The sequence below is a fragment of the Phymastichus coffea genome, unplaced genomic scaffold (assembly GCF_024137745.1).
Source record: "Phymastichus coffea isolate CEN01 unplaced genomic scaffold, Cenicafe_Pcof_1.1 PCOF00177, whole genome shotgun sequence".
Taxonomy (NCBI): domain Eukaryota; kingdom Metazoa; phylum Arthropoda; class Insecta; order Hymenoptera; family Eulophidae; genus Phymastichus; species Phymastichus coffea.
In genome coordinates this window covers 171452-192927 of record NW_026706988.1, presented here as the reverse complement: position 1 = coordinate 192927, position 21476 = coordinate 171452, and the positions used below count along the sequence as shown (strand labels likewise).

Genomic DNA, 21476 nt, shown 5'->3' with positions numbered 1-21476 from the left:
TGTCCTGCAAATCCTCATGGCAATCGCGCGAGAGACAAATGTCACTGGGCCATTGGCCGACGTTTCGGAGAAAAATGAAAACAAAAGTCTTCAGCTTCGGACGAATGATCATCTTCTTCGCCGCCGGCAAAGCCGGGGCTAAAATGGACTCGACCGTCCGAGAAAAAAAAAAAAAAAAAGAAGAAAAAAAATCATTCCACAAATCTCGCAGCTAACCGTTACGGATTGCGTCATTTTCTTCTTCTTCGCCACGAGGATAAGCCAGCGACACATTTGTCCGAGTTATGGGCTTGCGGTCAGCCTTCATTATCGGTCTTCTCGTTGCTCTTTTGCATGGTCCGGTAAGGCAAGCGCGCGGCATTCGAGCTTTAAATGGAAAAATGCAGTAGCCAGGACGCAGTTGCGCTTTGAAAGCTTGATACCGGGTTTTCAAGCGCCGCCAGTGCGCCAACTGCACTCGTGTCAAGTTGCCCTCTCTCTTATACTCGTTAACGGGATTCCTAGCAATTTTCCGAATGGTTTCGGAATTCATCGTTCCGCGCGAAAAACAACAACGGCAGCAGCAGCAACAGCAGCAGCAGCAACAACAACAGCAATAACAACAGTAACGGCGGCGCTCCCGCGTAGAAAGAAAAACAAAGAATACACGACGCGCGAATGATCGACCGAAACAAATATTTGGGAAAATATACAGCTTTGATCTAAATGGCGCTGCTGCAGCAGCTCTCGACGCATCTGCGTGTGAAACGGGAGTAAAAAGAATGTACTTTTATTTGAAAAATGCCCGCGCGCACTCGCGCGAGCGGCAGGGAGGAGGGGCGGCCAAAGAGAGAAAAATGCAAGCGCCGAAAACTTTGAAAAGTTGATACCAGATTTTCGAGAGCGCGCCGCCGCGCCGTTTGCGTAACGTATCGAATTCGATTTCTCGTTGACAGGGAAATTCTCACTTTTATATACACATATGCTCCTCGCTGCCGTCGGCGTTATTGATTGCGATTTCATAGTGGCGCACGATAAAACTTTGACAAGATATTTGTTGTTTTTTTTTTTTATTTACGTTTGATTGCGCTCGTGTGTCTGGCATGTTTTCGACTATTAACAAATTGCTTTTTCCCTTAGATTAAGTTGAATCAATCGAGTTTCGAAGGAAAATCAAAAAGTGTAAAATAAATATGTGACACAGAGCGATGAAATGATAAATGGGAATACTTGAGAATTTGAACGCATGTATTCCGCCAAACTTGCCACCGTAATTTCCAACTGGTCGTTCACTTATTTTTTTCCTCTCTCTCTCTCTCTCTCTCTCTCTCTCTCTCTCTCTCTCTCTCTCTCTCTCTCTCTCTCTCTCTCTCTCTCTCTCTCTCTCTCTCTCTCTCTCTCTCTCTCTCACTCTTTACTTTCACCCTAATCGCTGCTTGCCTTCCTTTTTTTGGACGCACGCAACGGTAATATTTAATTTTTAATCCAACTGTATTCAAATGTGCCGGACTTTCTTTAGTGCTGCTGCCGGGCTCTAATGGGAATACGATTTATAACCTCGCCGCGGCTTATTTTACATTTATGCTAAATACCATTAGTTCTCTCTCGCTCTCCTCTTTGTGCGGCAATCGCTTATTGCTCAAGTATTGAAAATCGCTCGTCGTAAAATTGCTCGAGGCGACAAATATTTTTCCTGCGCGTTTTGTTTCGAGCGAGTTCACGAGAGAGCGATTTTCGCTTTTGGAATGATGTGCTTTATCTCCTCTGTTAATTCATGAAAAAAAGAAAAAAGGAAAAAAGGAAGAGAAAAGAAAAGAAAAGAAAAAAGGAAATATCAAGACTAATTTGATATATTTGAGGTTAGCGACAAGGTGGAGTCAATCTTGGGAAGCAGAAGCTCATCCAGGGTAGAGCGTGGAATAGAGCTAAAGGACTGGCGTAGCGGGAGGAGAGAGATCGTAGGCCAGCCACTAATCTGCCATCTCGCGCCACTTATCACCGAGGTAACAATCCAATTAACGCGCGACTCCCCGTAACCTCAAAAACGCAAGTCGACTAACGGCATTAATGCCGGGGAGGGAAAGAGAGAGAGAGAGAGAGACGTGGAATTGGCCATTAGCCCCTGCGGTCGATTAAAAATGACACATTAAACTGGAGGTTGTGCATGCGTTGCCGTGTACGACGACATGGGCGAAGCCCCGCGGGGCAGCTTTCGGATTTCTCGGGCGGACAATTATAAGGGTCCGATTACGTGAGACGAAATTACGAAGAGGCTCGCTCTCTGGCCAGCGGCCAGTCTATGCTTACTACCAAGGGAGCCGGGCGATGCCGCGCTTCGGCTTTAACACGTGTTGTGCTGCGCTTGTACTCCGCCGCGCCGCTGTTGGGATAACGATTAAATTACTCCGAACTTTGCAATTTAAGTTGAGTCAACGATCTGGAATATGCCTCGCGAATATTAAGTTTGCCGCGTCTAACGGTAATAATAAATCGCTCGTGCGCGCGACCACGCGCACATCCGTGTTTTCATAAACAATAATGGCCACTCGGAATACATACTTTTATTCGTGCCATCGAGATGAATTTAATTTTTGGGATTTCCAAATACAAGTAGAACTAACGTCGCCTGAAAATTCGAAGCAAAGATCGTTGAGCGAATATTTTGGATTGGGTCCGACGTGACAATTTTTCCACCCGAAATCAGCGAATAGAAGCCAATTGTCGACATCGCCCGCCAACTCAAAAATCACGCGCGACTACTCGTACATGATTTCACGTAAGAAAGACGCATCCGGGCGCGACGTCTCGGGCGATTGAGATTCATTCTCTCGCGGCAATGGCCGTTGCCCCCAGCCATAAACTTTGATGTACAGCTCGGGCACTATCTCGCGAAACAAAAGCTGGGCTGCGCGCAAACGAGGAGTTACCGTAGCTTGTCTTTTGTGCCTCGCTCTCTCTCTCTCTCTCTCTCTCTCTCTCTCTCTCTCTCTCTCTCTCTCTCTCTCTCTCTCTCTCTCTCTCTCTCTCTTCTATTATGACGAATATCTGGCAGTTAAGACGTTCGTGCGCGCGAAGCCCTTCTATCGTTATCGCCTCCGTCGCTCCTCACACGCGAGGAGCTTGACAATTCTTCATTCCACAAATCTAATCCGGCGAAAAGTGCAATCTTCGTAATTAACCCGAGAGATCCAGTCGCTAATCCAATTATCCGGTCGAAAATCTCATCGAATGGAGGTGTGTCCTAATTCCGCGAATAATTGAAATCGTACAGTGCAATATTCCATCCAATTGCACAACCACAGATAGACTCCGTGTGACGTCTCCGGCGAAGGAAATATAACGCGTCAGGTTAATTGAATTAGCGCCACGCAAGGAGAGAGAGAGTGAGAGAGTGAGGGAGAGAGAGAGAGAGAGAGAGAGAGAGAGAGAGAGAGAGGACGAGAGCGGAAATCAGATGCGCCTGAATTAATAACGAGTATCCACTCTCGCTAATGTCGCTATCGTATAATGAAAGACGTCGCTCGCTAACAATATCAGCGAAATTTCCACATCCGCGGATGATGCTTTTGGGAATTTAATGCGATGCCCTTGCGAGTCTCGATTTAAAAATCCGAGATGTACCTCGTTTAGTTGAAACCTTTGTTTTTCATCTGTCCAATCCACGTCGGAAAAAGGAAAAAAAAGACGACGACACGGTTGAAAAATTGAGGAGCGAAAGCCTCGTTGAATAAAGTATCGGGGTGGCGGTGGCGGCGGCGGCGGCGGCGGCAGCAGCAGCAGCAGCAGCAGCAGCAGCAGCAGCAGCAGCAGCAGCAGCAGCAGCAGCAGCAGCAGCAGCAGCAGCAGCAGCAGCAGCTTAAATCAAAGGAAAGCCGCGGAGCAGCATTGCAATTCGAGGCTTTTCCACGCGCGGTCATCTTGCTTTAATCCAGAGAGCAGCCGCGCGGCAGCGACTGAATAATTCGTCAAGCAGCCACCCGCGGTTATTACAGTCGAATCGTGCGGCTTGCACGCTTCGTCGGGACCACAGGAAAGAGAGAGGGGAGACGGCAAAACAGCCAATACTTCGAGATAGCGATGCAAACAAGTGGCGCGGGTCTGGCGTACGAATCGACGCCACACGATTTTATGTCCCTCTTGGCCAAACAATCGAAGCGCGTCCGCGTTCGTCGGCCGTCTGTGTGTGTGTGCGATTCGTGACCGCGCTGCGGCGGCGATTCATCTTGGCCCTTAACAAGGGCTAAATAAATACGAGAGCCAGGCTGCAAGCGGGGCCGACGCGGAGTATCGTTCGGCAATAACAGGCCAGTGCATTATTTACCAGGCCGGCTTGACCACTGAAATTAGCTCGTTTCGTTTGCTCCCTGCGCCGCGCGGCTAAGCGTTCGCCGACACGCACGTCCACGCGTGTGCCGTTCGCCCGCTCATAAATAGCCGCTCGTTTAAAAGCGAATCTCTCTCTCTCTCCCTCAGTTGCGTACATTTTTTACGCCCCAACTGCGCTCGGACGATTGACGATCGAATTAGCGCTGACTGATCATCGCCGCGGCGAAATCGACTTCCTACGAGTGAAGCGGTACTTGACTCGCGGCCAAGTTCCCGCGGCAGGCGATGCGTGTCGCGACGAAAAGACTAATCGGCACTGCTGGCGAGAAACCTAGCGCGCCGATCATGTTCGCGTCTGGATCGAAAACCATTCGAACGCATCCCCCTCGAAGAGAAGCAAACGAAAAATCGCTGAAAGCCGCACGCACGCCCACACACGCGCTCGTCGGCGCGAGCGGGTAATTTACAGCGTCGTGGCTTCGACTTATTTACTTTAGCGAACTCGCATAACTTCCGGTTAACGAGTCACGAAGGGCTATTTCCAGGCCGCAAACGGCAGTCGGCGCGCGCGAGTAAGAGAGAGAGAGAGAGAGAGAGAGAGAGATGCACAGCGGCGATAGTGCGCGTGTATAACTCGGCCCGGCCCCCGATTATACAGTCGCAGAAAAGCGCGCGCCGCTGCCAAGTGTAATGCTTGGCTTTGCACTTTACGATCTCGCGTGCGAATGTGTATTGTTTCGCTGATTGCGAGCTGCTTCGCCCCGCCGCCGAAAAATTCGCGCTAACCGAGTTACGCGCTTTTTACTTTCAAGTGTGTCTGTGTGTGTGTGTGTGTGGCGCGCGCTTGCATTAAAATTTTACGAGCGCGTCGGGCGAGCGGAACATAGAAACAGCGGAGGACAGGAAGCAGACGCATTTTTTTTAACGATCCTCTTAGCTAATTGAATCGGCGATCGCTTCGGCATAATCGAATTGTGCGAGCATTAACGAAGATCAATAATGAATCAACGCTTCATTGGGTTTTACGGCACTTCGTTGAGAGAGCGTTCAGCCGTTGCGAGCATCAATCGCGCTGTAAAAGTAATCGCAATGGCGGGAAAAAAGAAGGAAAAAACGAAAAGATAAATAAAAGCTGGAGTGTTTAGCGGCGGGACGTAGGTAAAATGGAGCGAGCAACCGCATATAAAGAGTCGATGATAACGGAATGATATATGACTCGGTGTGAATAACAGCGTATACGGCGAGCTTCGGGGTACATATAGGATGCGTGAGTGTATACGTACGCCCATGTGGGGTTTGAGACTTGAGAGCGCGTGCGAGAGAGAGAGAGAGAGAGAGAGAGCGAGCTTGTGATTGATCGGCTTGGAGATAGGTTGCCGCACAGGCGATATATTCGTTCGACTACCAGGATTAAGTGAATGCAAGCGTTACGGACACTTAATAATTTCACGCTGCGGGTCAGTTGTGGCCGACGTGCGCTTACTTTGCTTTTAGCTTCCGAAGGAAAAGAGCAAGTTTTCTTCTTTAAGAGCTCTCGCCAATTATACTTTTCTTCAATATTAAGCAAACAATTTTGTCAAATTATAGCGACTCCTCCGTAAAGCCGTAGTCATTTTACTCGGCGTTTAGAAAACAAAAAGAAAGCCATAACACGAAAAGCCGGGAAGTATTTCGCGGGATTTGCGCAAGGTGGAGTCCTGAATTTTTCATGCAGCTGCAATGGAAGAATATTTTTTTTTTTTTTAGAGAGAGCTTACACGAGCGTAGACAACGAGGCAGAAGGAAAAAAAGATGGAGAGGGATGATATTATATCTCGAAACGAATTGCAGATGATGGCAAAAAAACGAATTTTCGCTAAATGGAATATTCTATCTCCAGGCTTCCACTGCAATGGTTTACTTTTTTACATTTCACCGTTTCAATCAAAGAGGAGAGAGAGAGAGAGAAAGAGTGGGAGAGAGAGCGAGAGAGAAATCACACAAGAGTAATCGTCGGATGTAGGACGACGATTTAACAGTCGCGCCAAAAGCCCCCTGCTGTAGAACTTCTATCATCGTCACGCGAACCGATACAAATGACAGAGAGGAGAGCAAGGCATTTTTTTTAACGGGAGCCCCATTTAAATCACTGGAAACGAGCGCACATATGCAGCATGCAACCGGCGCCATCTTGCGGAACCGGTGAACCGGAAACGACCGATAACGCCGCGGAGTGAGAGCCGATATCGACGCTATTCCAGCCTCTCTCTCACCCCGTTATACCATCGCGACTAATTCAGCCACTGTTCTCTCACTCGACACCCTTATCCTATCCTTTGGCCCTTCAATACATTGATAACCATCATATTATTAGAACGATCCGATTTATCTTTGGATTATTTGACTTAGGAACGGAAGAGTTTGATATACTTGATTGGTTCTTTTCGAAGAAAACACTCTGTTGTACCAAGCTTTACGGCATACGTCATTTTAAAGAAATATTTTGTAAATGGTTCAGTGTCGCGTATTTTTCCTTACTTGAATCTGAATACTTGGTCCGAAGGTTTGGTTTCACGATTTAACATCGATTGCAATTTTTATTTAGGCCACAAATGCAATAATACGGCAAACTTCATTTCTCGGTTTACTCAAATTCGACTTTGATAATTTATTACTCAATAGATTCACAAAAAAAAAATTGTAAAGTCAAACTTAAAAAAAGGGGATCACACATTGTGGCACAAATGTGAGGGGTACACGAAGGGGGTTAGTTTCCGTGGCATTGAAGCTCCACAATACAAGCTTGATGCCGCTGACACCCCCATTTGCAGGATATGCCGTCGGCACCCGTAATATCTGATGCCTCGAGTGCGCCCTTCATCGTAGTCGTCTCCGCAGTCGCGCATGCCTCCGTAATGTCGTTGGCTTGTGCTTCTTAATGTTTTCCGATGTCACCGAAAGAGAACGATTTTTTACGTCTGATAGGGAAAAAGTGTAAGCACCGGTTCTCTCAACTCGAGAATGAGCTCTTCAGTTGGTTAAAATCACTTTTACGGGTGCTGCTCATTTAGATGGCAATGGAGCATTGGTATGCTTTTTGATATCTCGCAGTCGACGAGAGATTCGTACTTATTTTCGGGAAATGTCGTGTAATTCGTTTGATTTCGTATGAAGATTTGGAAAATTATCTTCAATCATTATTTTAGTTTGAGCGTCTTCGATCTTACAATAAGAAAGAAATGGTACTGTTCATTTCTTTGTGTCTAGCGAGTTTGTATTTCAATGATTTACATGACATTACATGTATCTAATTAAATGTGTACCGCCACGTACGACGATGTAGAATACTAAAAATAAAGACGTTTTGATAGAGTTCCGAAAGCTCTCTCAGAAGAACATCGAATACGACCAGAGATAGTATTTAAATAACAATCGCCTACAATTTAACGGAATACGAACATTTACCTACGATATATTGAAAAATATTAACATACCTTAGGTGAAAATTGTTTGCACTAAATTCTATTGCTATGTCAACTTTTATTGAGATGTAACAACAAAAACGACATATTTTTCGAAAGAACACGGCTAGAAAATCCAACTATGCAACGCCACGAAAATTTTACAACCTAGACTTGAAACTCGTCAACTCGACGTCACTTCTATTGAAGCCTTATCAAAACAACGCCACAGCCTCTTATTGGACAATCCACTCGAGACCCGTCAAACCACACGGCACAAATGCAACGTGAATGCATTCACAGTAGTCCTCAGTGCAATCTCTATCCCTGAATCTGAAAGGTCGTGTCACCCAGCAGAGACCTTGATAAAAAAAAAAAAAAACAAAAAAAAGAAAAAAACGGCGCGAAAACGCTGAACGATAGCTAATAAAAGCTACCGAGCATTCTTTTATCTGCGGACACGTCACAGTGGAAAAAATGCAAGCTCCACAATCGCCTTTGTTCGGTTGCAATTTTTTTGTTCTTGCTCCCTCGACACTTGTTTTCATCGCTTTTTTCGTTTGTTGTGATTTTAGTACTGGCGATTGGCAGGGCGCGATATTTTGATGGGGAAGCATTTAACGTCTTTTGTCTTTCGTGCTTGCTGCCGGGGCGTGGCAAGATTACTTTCCCAACGATTGAACGCACCGTCATACATGTCGTGCTGCATGCTGCGTGACACGACGATAATTTTCGGCAAAGCGATTTGGAAAAAGAAAAAACAAAAATGAAAAAGGAAAAAAAATAAAAGGCCAAGTTTCAGAGGCAATGCGGCAGAGCTCAGCAAATTGCGGGAGAAGGGAAGCGGAGGGGTTTAAAACGATTATATGGAATATCTCACTTAGTTTGCAAGGCCGAAACTGGAGACTCGAGCGTGCGACATCGCAGAGAAAAGAAGGTCGGAGAAGGGATCGGGATCGAAGGACTTAGCGAAGGGTTAGTCAACGTTTTCGTAAAACAACGATCTCCACTCCGGCAAAGTCCTTATTAATAAGGTGGGATTAGCATAACTGCGCCTAAGCCCGTGACTAGACGACGAACTTTACTGTCTTATATAGTTACTTGTGCGCGCTTTACGAAAATGGGCTTTGCGCTAATGCCACTTTTCCATGATTTTCCGTTTCTCTTTAACGCCGAGTGCAGTTTCGGCTACGCTAAAGTACAACTCCTGCGTTTACAATTGAATCGCGTGCAACGTTTTGCACCCTCTGCTTTTTTAATAGATAGCTCACCCGCGAAATAAATAATCCCAAAGCCTGAGTTAATCTTGCCCGTCGGATACACACGCGGTCGAAAGTAATCTCACAGCGGCCAACTCAATATTCGCTTACAACAATCCTACCTCGGGAAGAAAAAAAAAGTACACGGAGCAACGATCAGGGCAACAAAAAAGGCATTCGCTCGATGAAAAGAGGCAAGCAACCGATTTATCATCTCTCCGCCGCCGCAGCGTCGCGTTTTCATCGGAATATTGAATACGACAAGATAATCTCTCTATCCGTCTCTTTCTCTCGGCGGCGTCCGTGCTTAATGTAGCGCGAGGCGAGCGATAAGCTGCTCTCTGTACGCGACATAACCTTTAGCGGCTAGTTTTTGCAAAAGGGAGCGCGCGCAAACGCGTCAGCCTCATAAAGGGATACGACGTCATTGACGCCAAATCACCCACGCAGGCATGCCTTGATTGTCGAGTTTGACTCAAGCGGCGGTACGTTGAGACGAGTGCGGGGGGGGGGGGGCAGCGAGGGGCTTTGTGGCCGTGAACTACGTCGGAGCAGCGTGCATTGATGACGATAGCAAAATTCGATTGGAACGAAGCCTTATTGCGGATGATTTGCCAGAAAAACCAAGCGAAATTAGTCTACTTTTGATTGTTCATCATTGCAATGACTTACCTTCTGCTGCTCGGACGTGGACGAAGATGCGAGAGCAATCGAACAAGTGGCTGTGTCTTTATCGGCACGCTGAAAGCTCGGAAGAGAGTCAAGACTACGGCTAATTCCCAAACTGCCCTTGCGGCAGTGTCCTGCAACGTACAAAAAATTTCGTTAAACGTCACACCAACTTTTCAAGCGGATTATTATTCAAAATGATAATCGCGCATAAATCCACATTTTACCGCCGATAAAGTTCTTTTACTATTTATATTCAGCCCCTCCCCCTCTCCCCGCCGCTGACGATATTCACCCTCGGCTGGAGCGCGGTCGCAGTTGCACTTGTTTCCACATTTATCGCCGTCTAAGTCCACGCGCCTACGCTTTTATTTGAGTTGGGATGAGCGCGCTCGCTTTGGCGATCGCCTCCTTTTTATGGAGGTCGCACGTAGCGGATGAATTATTGATGGCAAGCCCATTTAACGGGTTATTAAGTCGCTTCCTGGACCAAACTTCTGTTTTTTTCTCTTACCTTTCCTGTCGCGTGGGGAGAAAGTGGACTCAAAAGGTTCACGGAAATACGAAATTGAAAAAGAACCGCGAGTTTTAGTAAGCGAGCTTCCGATCGCTTTTTCTCTTTCTTTTCTTTTTTTTTCTTTTTTCTTTCTTTTTTTTGTGTGTACGAAAGGCCTTTTGCTTCCCCGAATAAATGAATTTTCAATCCAAAGGCAAAATCTCTGACTCAGCATTATTATTTTTGCATCGTTGTGGTAACGACGCGCGGAAAAATAATACGAAGCTAAATTTTGCGCCGATGCCCGCCAACGCACCGAGGGAGAAAAATACATACAATCGTTGCAGAACGGGAACTCTTATTCTTAGTTGGCGTGTAGCTTCTGCTCCCAGATTTATAAGTGTATATAGTCGAGATTTAGCTATGACTGTGGGGATATCATATCCTCTCCTCCTCTAAGGATATTTATGCTCTTCGAATGCTCGCACGAAGAGGATCACTCTAATGGTTTTATTATACTGATAGTTACCGAGAAAACGAAGAAAGAAAGCAAAAAAAAAGAAAAGAGAGAGACAATAGCTTAGGTGAGCACATATGAGTTTGCTCGTCGAGGGGGTATAATGTCGCGTGCGAGTATGCGGCGGTAGAGGGAAAAGTGTAAGGAACACATTGGATTTATGACGTTCTGAATAAACACTGAAAAGCACACACGTGCGCGGCCAGAATTTCTTTTCTATTCTTTTTTCTCTTTCTTTTTCTTGCTTTTTTGTCACTTTTTCATGTTTTCGCCTTATTATTTACGGTTTTCTCTTTTATATTTTAGTTGTTACATTTTGCTTGCCGAATCCGGTAACCAAACCGCGGTTCATCTTAGAATTTTTATAGACCTTTTACCGCGGTATCTCTGCGCAGTAAAAGATACTGCAATACATTGGCGTCGAATTATAATTGGTGATATCTTAGAAAATTGAAAAGTCGAAAAATACCGTGTGAATAGTTTTGTCCCGCAATCAAAGACCGTTGACCAATGGCACCGCACAATTGTTTACTCGAAAAACCCAAATGGGAAACCCAACTGGAAAACATAAATGGAAAACCGCATCGGCAGAGCACGGGCGTACGCAGACGTGCAATCGCGCAGATATACAGGACGCAACGTTGAGAATTCAGTGGTCAGCGAAGCTTGAAGGTGGCGGCCGCGAGGCTGCTCGGGGCCGCCGGTGGTTCTCCACTAAATTTGCCCGCGAGATGCCTGAACCGCCGGGCGCCGGGGCAGCAGTCATGATTAAGTGAAGCAGCCGTTGATTTAAACGGGGCTCCTCCAGGCTCAACGAGCCTTACATTATGGATATCAGCCGAGCCAGCGGCCGCGATGCGTGCGCGGGTTTGCTCGGATATCAAACGGATCCTCGCCGCGGCCCGAGCTTCAAAGATGCAAGTAAATACCTGCGCCCGGTCACTGGAAATTTCGCTTGTGAATATTCAACAGGGCTGCTTAGCCCTGATAGACTAGATTTCCCGGTGGCGCGCGAATGGACCGCCTCGCGACGAGAACGGCGACTGGAATAGAAGCCTTGCCAAGGTCAAGCTATCGCCAGACAGGCCACGCACCTATAGCGTGGCGATCCGCAGCAACGCTCGCGTCGAGGCGAAGGAGAAGAGACGAAGGGACTTTGCCGCGAAAAGAATCAACAAGTACTTGGGAAAGTCGACAGCCGCGCTCGCGCGCTCTCAGCGAGGCTTTCCAAGACGCTTCCGCGCCCTTTTCTTTTCCCGCTCTCTCGCGATATATCAGAAGGGCGTCGCCGCCTTCGGCCCGTGACGTCTCTCTCCCCGGCGCTGCTGTCAACGAATGGAGCTTTAACCGAGCACCACTCCGATTAAGTGCGCGCCTGCTATTCTCCCGCGCGCGCGAAAGCCTCGAGGAGTTATGCGCCAGCGCCGAGGAACCTTCGTGGCTCTCCGAGAGAGCCAAAGGCTTGCAGTCGCAGTTGCGGACCATTGCCGCTCGGAATTAAACACACGCAGCGCATCAAGTCGGCCGTGACGCTGCCGGAGGATAGGCGGGAGGAGAGACAGAGAGAGAGAGAGGATGCGCATCAAACAGTCGCGGCGTTATGGGCGAAGAGCTGCGTAATGGGCCGGAGAGAGAGGGCTCGGCCTGGGCGCGAGCCGATAGCGCGTCGAATGACCATTGCTGACGAAGGGCTCTCTCTCGGCACACGCGTGCATTCCCGCGGGGCGCGCGATAATTATGTGCCGCGCGAATTCGCCATCCGGACGCGCGATAGGCTGCTTGCTCAGCCTTTGCTTAGGACGCCGCGCGCGCGCGCAATATGGAAATTCGACTGTCGCGGCGGCGGCGTCCCGAGCGCGCGTCCTCGACGGAGAGTTACGGGAGCCGCGGAATGCTAATTAAATCATTATTAAAATCCGTTCGAGGAATAAGGGGCGGGGGGAGGGGGCGGCGAGGCCGCGCTTAACAATTTCGACAAAGCGGCGCAACAACTATTTCAATCAGTTTCGACTGCACAGGGCCGACAATTGCAATCCGGCTGAAACGCGCGCGAATTAAATGCGCGCGCATAATCCCTCGGCGAGAAACAATGCGGGCGCGCAGAACCTCTTCCCCCTCTGTCCCGTCGACGGCCACGAAAATAAAAAAAAAAAAAAAAAAAAAAAAAAAAAAATCAAGTGCCGCGCACGTGCGCTCGAGATAAAAACTTTGCCTGCACGCGTTCGCGGCCCGTTGACAACGTGAATGCGCCTCTTATCTTGCCGACCAGGCTGCATTGTCGCGCGAGGAAAAGCCGCGCCAATTGGTTACGGGAGAAGAGCCGGACGCGCAAAATGCACGCGCGCGCGCGCGCACTCGCAGCCCTTTTCACGCGACGGTCTCGTCAATGCCGTCCGCCGTCTGTCGTGCCAATCAAACTTCGAGCATTGATTCTCGTACTTTCGAACCGCCGATTGACCTAGTTGACTCGGAAAAAAAAAACGCGCAGCCAGACAGCAAGGGAAAGAACTAAGACACACTCCGCGGCCAACGAGAAAGTTAATGTGCGGGCCGGACGGGTCGACCGACCATCGGACTGATTTACATGGCGGTCAGCAGCAGCAGCAGCAGCAGCAGCATTCGAGAGAGGGGTTCAAGCTTTCTCTCGTCAGACTTGCGGTCAGCTGAGGGATGTGGCGCCCGATCGTGCCCGCACGCACGCCGCCTCCCGCTCGAAGCAGGCCGCGCTTGAAATTCAAACCGTGGCGTCTTCCGCGCAAGCTCCCGGACTTTCATTATTCTCGGCTAATCTATAATCTGCCTCGGGAGAGAAAGTTCAGTTCCCGCAACGACAACAAAATCCGTTCCAATCAATCCCCCCCCCCCCCCCCCGCCTACCCCCGTCGTCGTTGAGAAAAACAAGCGGCTTGCACGAGAAACTTTCGAGCGATTAACTCGCTGCATGGGGATCGATTGTCAAGTTGGCCTCGTGTGTGCTGGCGACACTTACAAATTAGCCAATCAAGCCCGCATGCACGCCAAATACTTTAATCCTAAAGATAAAAGTTTGGCTGGAGGAGTTTTTCCGTGGAGACGCCAGGCACAAAAACGCGAGCAAAACGAATCACTGCGTTAATCGCTCTACCCCCCACCCCGACCTCTCCGCGCCACACGGAATTCAGATAAGAGCTGAGCGCGCGTGGGCAGGATGCTGCGCGTGGGAGGAGGTAAAGGGCTGATTTCGTGCACGCGAAAGATGAATGGACGCAATGGGCTTTAACTTTTCTTTTTTTTTTCTTGCCGCTATTTGTTTTGCTTGTGAACGCGCTCGCACGCACGCACGCACGCACACACACACACACACACACACACACACACACACACACACACACACACACACACACACACACACACACACACACACACACACACACACACACACACACATGTGTACAATCGAGCCGCGATAAATACGTTTTACAAAATTGAATGCATTTGCCTCTTCGAGCGTGAAATATGTAGCGCTTTGTTTTTCACTAGTCGAAATCGCTCCGACGCTGACGATATCAATAACGTCAGCGTATTATGCAGAAACATGACTGCCATGTAAATCCACCTATGTCCCATAACCGCCGTCTTTTCGAGAAAGTAACAAATATCATTGTCAACAAAAAAATAAAAGCCTTCTTCGCTTTACCCAATGTCCATCAATGTATTTATTCTGCGTCCGCGCGCAGTGCGTTATGCACGGGAACGCGCGCGCGCGCACCTCCCGATATTCACGTTTTGCTCGGGCTCGTGCGCGCGCGTGTGTGGGGGTAGAATATACGTTGAGCAAACAACAATAAATATATTTCGCGCACACGGGAGAGAGGAAAAAAGAGAGAAAGAGAGAGAGAGAGAGAGAGAGAAAGGGCAATGCGGGTCCAACTTCCGAGCGAGCACGTACGAGCATAGCTTAGCCGTAATCTGACTGCACACCACCCCTATTTCAAGCGCGTACACCCCCCGCCCCCGCCGCCCCTCGACTTCCGAGGATAGCCTGGCGCTGACTGTCCACTTGTCTATTTTTTCACGAAAGCTTCCGCGCTTGTTTTTCAAGATAGCGCTCTCTCGTGGAATTATTTTCAAGGTGAGCTTGTGCCGAGGGAAGCTCTTGAGGACCGACGGCACAAACTTGAAGCTCGCTCGAAGTATTTCAAACGCAACTCCAAAAGCTATCTATTTCAGCATTGCTTCAGCAATTTGAATTATTCTCTAGTCTTGTTCTTCCGAAAGCTGTAACGATGATATGGAGAAATTTGGAGGGAGCTGCACCGTATCTCCTCACTTTTCGAGAAAAAAGAAAACATTCCTCAAGACTGTCGTCAAGGCAGCGATAAAGTCATATTCGTTTTCATTCTCGACTGCCTCGCGTCTCTATCTGGCACTCTATTTTTTCGTGTGCTAGCTTTTGCTTGCTCGCTCGCCGTCCTCTGCTATCTCTCGAAAGGCGGCGAAACGCAAACGGGCAGGGTGGCTCGTTGCGCGCGTTCACCTGGCGAAAGAATCCAGCGACCTGACCGGAATTTCATTAGCCGCCCACTGCTGCAGCTAAAAACGAGGATGAGCACGTTTGCCTTAACTTTAATCTGGTCGCGCGCGCAAGTTGACGAGTAAATGAACATTTTTCAAAGGAGGCCACTTCCCTTTAGCGCGTTACGCGCTCGGTTGATCCTTCCCACGGTCACGGCCTCGCTCGCGCAAACTGTCATCGAGTGCAGTCGTAGCTAAGGACGCAGCTAGCAGCTAAGCTCCCCGTTAAGATCGACATCGAGCGTTTCGATTAGACCTGCACGCGGCTGCCGGCAATTAAAGAGGCCGCACCACCGCCGGAGGGAGGCGGCGGCAGGCGAGCATTTCAATCGTGCGCGCGAGAACAATGCACGCGAAAGGCAAAGCCTCTAATGAGCCAAAAAGGGCGGCTGCAAAAAGGGGCACACTCGCGGCGGCAAGAACAACAAGCAGGAAGCGTGCGCGTACAACGCGAATGTAATTTAACGCGCAAAAGGGGCAAATATTTCGCATGAAATAAATCTCGAGTTGCCGCCGCTAATGCTCGCGCGGAGGCTAATTTAAGGGACGTTTTAAGCTCTCTCGCGCGAGAGCAAAAACTTGACGTGTTATGCCGCCCTCCCCGCGCGCACGTACGCGCGCGCACATACCGTACCGCCGCCGCGTAATTAGACATTAGCATTCCGAATGAGAGCTGAAACTGGGAGAGGAGAGAGAGAGAGAGAGAGAGAGAGAAAGGCCGCCGCTCGCTTAATCTTGGAGCGAGCGCGGCCAGCTGATAATGCTAACGGGACTTGGCCATTTTTAAGTCTTATTTCCTGGATAATTGCTCGCTCGCGGAAGCTGCCTAATTTATTTGGGCGAGGATTCCTGATTTAAGGACTTTTTGCCCTCTCCTCGTGGCCTACCGCTCGCACGGGCTGCGAACAACTATATGTCCTGTGATTTGGACCGTTGGCGCTTATTTTTAAAGCGAGCTTCGTCTCATTGAGTCGTCGCGTCGACGAAAAAGTAGACGGCTACACTCGTAATGTACTCGACAAAAAGAGAAAGCGTAATAAACGTCGATCCGATATCCGGTCATCCGTCACTGATTCCGAAAAATTGTACCTCCTCCATATTCAACGTCGCAGGCAGCCTAATCCGTTTTCTCTCGCTGCTGCTCCCGGCGTATCCGAAATCTCCAATAGAGGCTGGTCGTCGCTAAGAGAGCTCGTTATCAGAAATCCCCGGGAATTTGCGATTCAAAGTGGCGCTTCCTCAGGAATGTACAAACCTTTTGCAGAGCAAGGAAAGAGAGGGAACAATGTCGTTGTCATCGTCGTCGTCGTCGTCGTTGATATGAGACAGAGAGGAGGAGGAGCAGGAGGATGGGCGATTTGCAGAATTTAAACAGTCCCCAGGGGGGATAAGGCGAGGAGGAGGATTACACCACACCACCTTTCCTTCCTGCGGGATAAAACAAAACACTGGCCCTGAGTATATTAATGCCGGGCTTAATGCGCTCTGCTGCTAATTAATGGACCGACTATTCGCTCTCTCTTTCTCTCTCTCTTTCGCTCGCCATGTCTTTCCTCTTCTTTTATCGTACACGTCACGCGCGCACCGCGCGGGCCTTGCGGATTTCACCCTCTACTTTTAGCTACCCCCCTTCCTCCTCCGCCGCTGAGTTACAAATCTTGCAGATTTACGTACTCTTATAATTAACGTAATTGCGCTTTACGTAATTTTAACAGAGCCATCTTACTGGAGAACACTTTTGAGACAATACAAAGGAATACCGAGTATATTTAAATCGTCTTTCACATTAATTTGAGATCTCGCATAATCAGCTACACGAGGCCATAAAAAAATATATGGTTTAGCGAAATTTACATCTACTGACTACTTCAAAGGAAACTTGAACAAAAGTAACGGGACACACATTATGTCCTTTCTCCGCATTCCCTTTCCTCCAGATCAGACGAGCCGTCGCGATTTTTTTACTCCTTTTCTCTCCCAGCAGCAGCAGCAGCAGCAGCTTTGGCAACTTTGCGCTTGGCCATGTCTCCAGCGTGGTACGGGATTTTGCATACGCATCGCCGTTCGTTCCCCTTTTGCGAGATAACGGAAACTGGCATAGAATTAAGGACAAAAGCCGCTGAAATGGAAAGCACGTTTGGGGCAGCGAAGTAGTCGTCGGCGCGTTGAGTCTTTGAATTTCCCGCGCCTCCGCTGCTACGGCTGCCAACGTGAAATTAGCTGGTCAATTAGCCGGGAATACGAGAAAACGGGCTACGCTGATAAGGACGCTCTAATGGGAATTTATGGTTTTTGTTGTGCACGGGAAATATGATGGTCGCGTCGCTTATGGTCCCTTTGATGATGTTGGAATGAATGGGCCGAGAAAAAATTGAAGCTCCGTTAAGTGAACGAAACAATTCGGTATCACGTTAGTTATTAACGAATTTCTACGGCAGTTGTCGAGTTATCTTCTTTTAGTTCTAGCATTTGTTCTTAACTCTTGAATACAGCGTGATCATTTAACGCTCGCATGCGTCCCTACTCACTACCAACTTTCGACATTCTTACTTTATATCTTTCTATTGAAAATGAATAGTAGTAGCAACGACAATTTATTCTACGTATTTCTATCTAAAGCTATGGCATTTAAGACGAATATATATATAATTAAGAGGCATCTAGAAGTGGCGCTGCAAAGTTAAGAAAGTGCAAAGCCAAAAGAAATCTGAACGATCGTCTGGCAAGCTTATCAGATGCCTCAGAGGATCAGAATTCCAATGCTGGAAGCTGACGGTGCGCGCAGGTGTGTACAGCCAGAGCGAGAGAGAAAGAGCGAGCGGTGTCTCTGTCGCACCTCTCGCGCGGGCGCGATCGGTGGGGTGGGGGCGAGGGTGTGACCTGTGCGGTCAGAGAGCTTTCGGTAGGCGGAGCCTTGGTAGAGCTGCGCCGAGGTGCATCGCGCAAGCACAAGACTTTTCGCGACTCTGCCGAGCTTGCGCTCTCGCGGCAACAAACCCACGCGACGAGTCTCGCATCGTCCTTCGCTCAAGCGGCGCGGTTGCCCTCACCCTCGTCGTCGCGCGTGTGCCAGCCACGCGTCTCTCTCTCCTCGCAAGTGTGCTGCTCTCTTCGTCCTCGTGCTGCCGCCTCGCTTTTCCTTTCCTCCCTTCGGGACACTCTCTAGGCCTTCTCGCGGCTTTCCACTCGTGTGTTTCAATCGTCATTCGTACTCTTCAGGTAAGGTCATCTGTTGTTTGCTTGTCAACCCTCTCGCTCCGTCAAACTTCTTTCCTCTTCCTATAAATTTCATTGACGCGAGCCATAATCCGATCGATCATTCGAGCAATGGAAAAAAGTTAAAGTTTATAAAAAAAAAGCATCACACTGTATTATACCAAGCCAATACTTCGCTGTCAATGCCGTGGAGCCCAGTTCGTTTATGAGGAGAAATTTTTCACAATCGCGCGGTGAAAAGCAATAATAATTTTCCTCGATACATCAATAAATCAAAGGGGCGCAACGGAACGGCAGCTGCTGTACAGAATTATTCGAAATATTAAATTATTATTTGAAATTTGATGCGTGCGCACACGAGCGAAGTTTTACATTATAATGATCATTAAATCGAGAGAGAACGAGATATATACAGAGAGAGAGAGAGAGAGAGAGAGAGAGAGAGAAGCTAGAGGAAAGCGCGCATTACATTGCCTCGATGAATTGATTATAAATGATTCATTGATTCGCTCGTGTATTACTGGAAGAAGCGCGTATTTTCGGAAAATTAAATATGGTATAACATTACACAAGCCCGTGCACACACACATTGTAATCAATATTATATGCTTGCTGGATTATCGCAAATGTAAACTAGTAAGTTTGCGCGCGTGCGCAATATTGCAATTAGGTTAATTAGGAAGGCAAGGGGAGAGAACGGTTCTGTCAGTTCGCGTGCGTGGCACAATTGATATTGTTGCAAATACAATATCGTATTGATTAGTGCGGTAAATATTAACCAACGAAATTCCGATTTCTATCGAGGGATGTACGCGCTCGAGCGAGACTACCGTGCCAGGGACAAGGGAGGGGAGGCGAGACCGTGCGATAATTCCACGGGCAACGATTGTCCAACGCTCTGCGAGAGACATTTCTTCCTTAACATCGACGAGAGACGCCCAGCGATCGGCAAGTGCGCCCGCGAAACTTTCACAAAAATCAAGTACAGTGCCGCGAGGCCGGTTACGAATGCTCCCAAAGCGAGGAGATGAAGCACCGATAGACTCCTTGACAGTGACGTGTCTTTGCGGCCAGACGCGGAGAATACAGTGGGGCTCGGTTAGCGATCCGCTTTGTGTGTGTGTGCGTGCACGGTTCACGCTCGATCGAACCGATTCTACGGGGGCAGTGTTCCGCGAAAACGATCGAGATAATCTTGCTCAAGCCGCTACCACCGCCGACGATCATTTATCAAGTTGCATGCCTGAAAAACTTTCGGCGCCGCGCGCTTTTCAATTTATCTCTGGCCAGAAAACTAGGGATTCATAGGGCCCGTGAGCGACCATTTAGGCACACGAATCGTGCGTTACTTCATCGTTCATTCTCGAGCTTCGAGCTCCATCGATAAATCGCTCTTATTCAGGTCTCCTGCGCCAGGCACGAACAAGCCATCATCGAAGCTTTCGTTTTTCATCTCGATGGAGTTGAGATAGAGGGAGAGAGAGAGAGGGAGAGAGAAGATCGCTAACGTAACGCTGACCACTGAAAATCAAACTCCACCACACTCCGGCGTAAATCAATTTCAAAGTACTCCGCAATCACAAAGTGATTAACCGCATCGCTCAGTTGTACACTTAAAAAACAATGTACAAAAGACATGCTTGGAAGGCAGCTTAATGAAGCATCATCTAGGCGAAGAAAAAACAAGTCCTCGAGAAGCTAATTGACTTAACGTTTGATAAAGCCTACATAGCGGCATAAAGGGGGGAAACGAGCAGTCAACGAGGGGGTTGGTTTCGTTGCAAGCCTATGATCGGAGAGTGAGCGAGAGAGAGGACGACCTAATCGAATTATCTTCGCTTTGAGGATCAGGCACGTGAGGCTACTTCTCTCTCTCTCTCTCTCTCTCTCTCTCTCCCTCTCTCTCCGCGCGGCACGGTCGCGGACCAATGAGCCGATGACGACACCGATGTGCAGACGGTCTGCTAAGTTTGCTACTCCCGCTGTCTCGTGGTAAAGTGATGAAACATAAACAATGTACTTCGACGGTCCTCTTTCGAACTACGCTTGCCAGCCGAGCATAATTTTCAAAAAAGTTACATTAGCGAATTAAACTGGCGAGCGCCGAGCCGGAAACAAAGCAGCCGCGAACCAACTCGCGGAAAGTATGTGACCGGGGTAGTCTTGCGGCTGACCCACGCGAGGCTTGGAAAACAAACTTGCGCGCGCGCGCGCGCCACAGGCATTTCGGCATCGCAAAACGTCGGTTTCGATCATAACGAAAGTGAATCATTCAAGAAACGAAGGTTCAAACGCTCAGGGAGCATCACGGATACAAGCTCGGCCACGGGAATGCGCGCAAGACTGCTTGGAATGCAGTGGTCCACGCGCCGATATTCCACGGCCGCAGAGGCGTGGGCCAGCGAACGCTCGCTTTCGAAAGAATCGTCCGCTCGGACGCTGACCCATTACGAGTACGAGGCCTCGAAGTCCGAATCTATCGGCAATTGCGCGGTCCTCGGTCGATAAGGCGACTTTAATTTCTACGAGCGCGGCCGCCCTGCGGAGAGCGAGCCGAGTGTCCACGGCATACTTGGCAACAAAGTCGCTTAGCCTTTGCGCGCGCGCAGGCTTCCACTCGCAGCATCACGCTCGCGAGCTACGAGCAAAGTTTATGCGGTTTTCAATATGTCCTCGCTTCGCCGCGCAGCCAACTCCCTGGACACAATATCACTGGCACGCTAATATCTTCTTGCGGTTCGAACTTCTCGGTGTTGGGCGAGGGAGCCACGCGAGCTTTTCCTTTGATCCGCGAATTAAGGTGTTCGAATAGGTTTTCTTTTATCTGCCTATCGGTTGTACAATTCATACGCGAACCGGTAAACGAGGCGACTCGAATCTCGTTCATTGCAAGTAGCTCGTTTTAAAATCAAATGGGTTCCACTAAAAGATTTAACAATAAATAAATAAAATGTTCACAATCTCTGCAATGAGAATTGGCTTGATCAGATCGTCAATTTAAAGTAATGACCATGGGAATC

The 21476-nt window shown here is 48.6% G+C and overlaps 2 protein-coding genes across 9 annotated transcripts in view; one reads left to right on the top strand and one right to left on the bottom strand.

Moving 5' to 3' along the window:
* LOC131673432 (ATP-dependent DNA helicase RecQ-like) overlaps positions 1 to 21476 on the bottom strand; it is an 81812-nt gene that overhangs the window by 14377 nt on the left and 45959 nt on the right. For 6 of the 7 annotated variants that reach the window (XR_009302711.1, XM_058951433.1, XM_058951428.1 and 3 more), the window contains one exon: positions 9677 to 9807. The gene's annotated coding sequence lies outside the window, so the exon portion shown is untranslated. Of the gene's footprint in view, positions 1 to 3600; positions 3835 to 9676; positions 9808 to 21476 lie in introns of all 7 variants that reach the window. The other variant, XM_058951429.1, reaches the window with a different exon arrangement.
* LOC131673433 (LIM domain only protein 3-like) overlaps positions 18220 to 21476 on the top strand; it is a 34874-nt gene continuing 31617 nt past the window's right edge. The window contains exon 1 of one of the 2 annotated variants that reach the window (XM_058951435.1): positions 18220 to 18459. The gene's annotated coding sequence lies outside the window, so the exon portion shown is untranslated. The remainder of the gene's footprint in view (positions 18460 to 21476) is intronic. The other variant, XM_058951436.1, reaches the window with a different exon arrangement.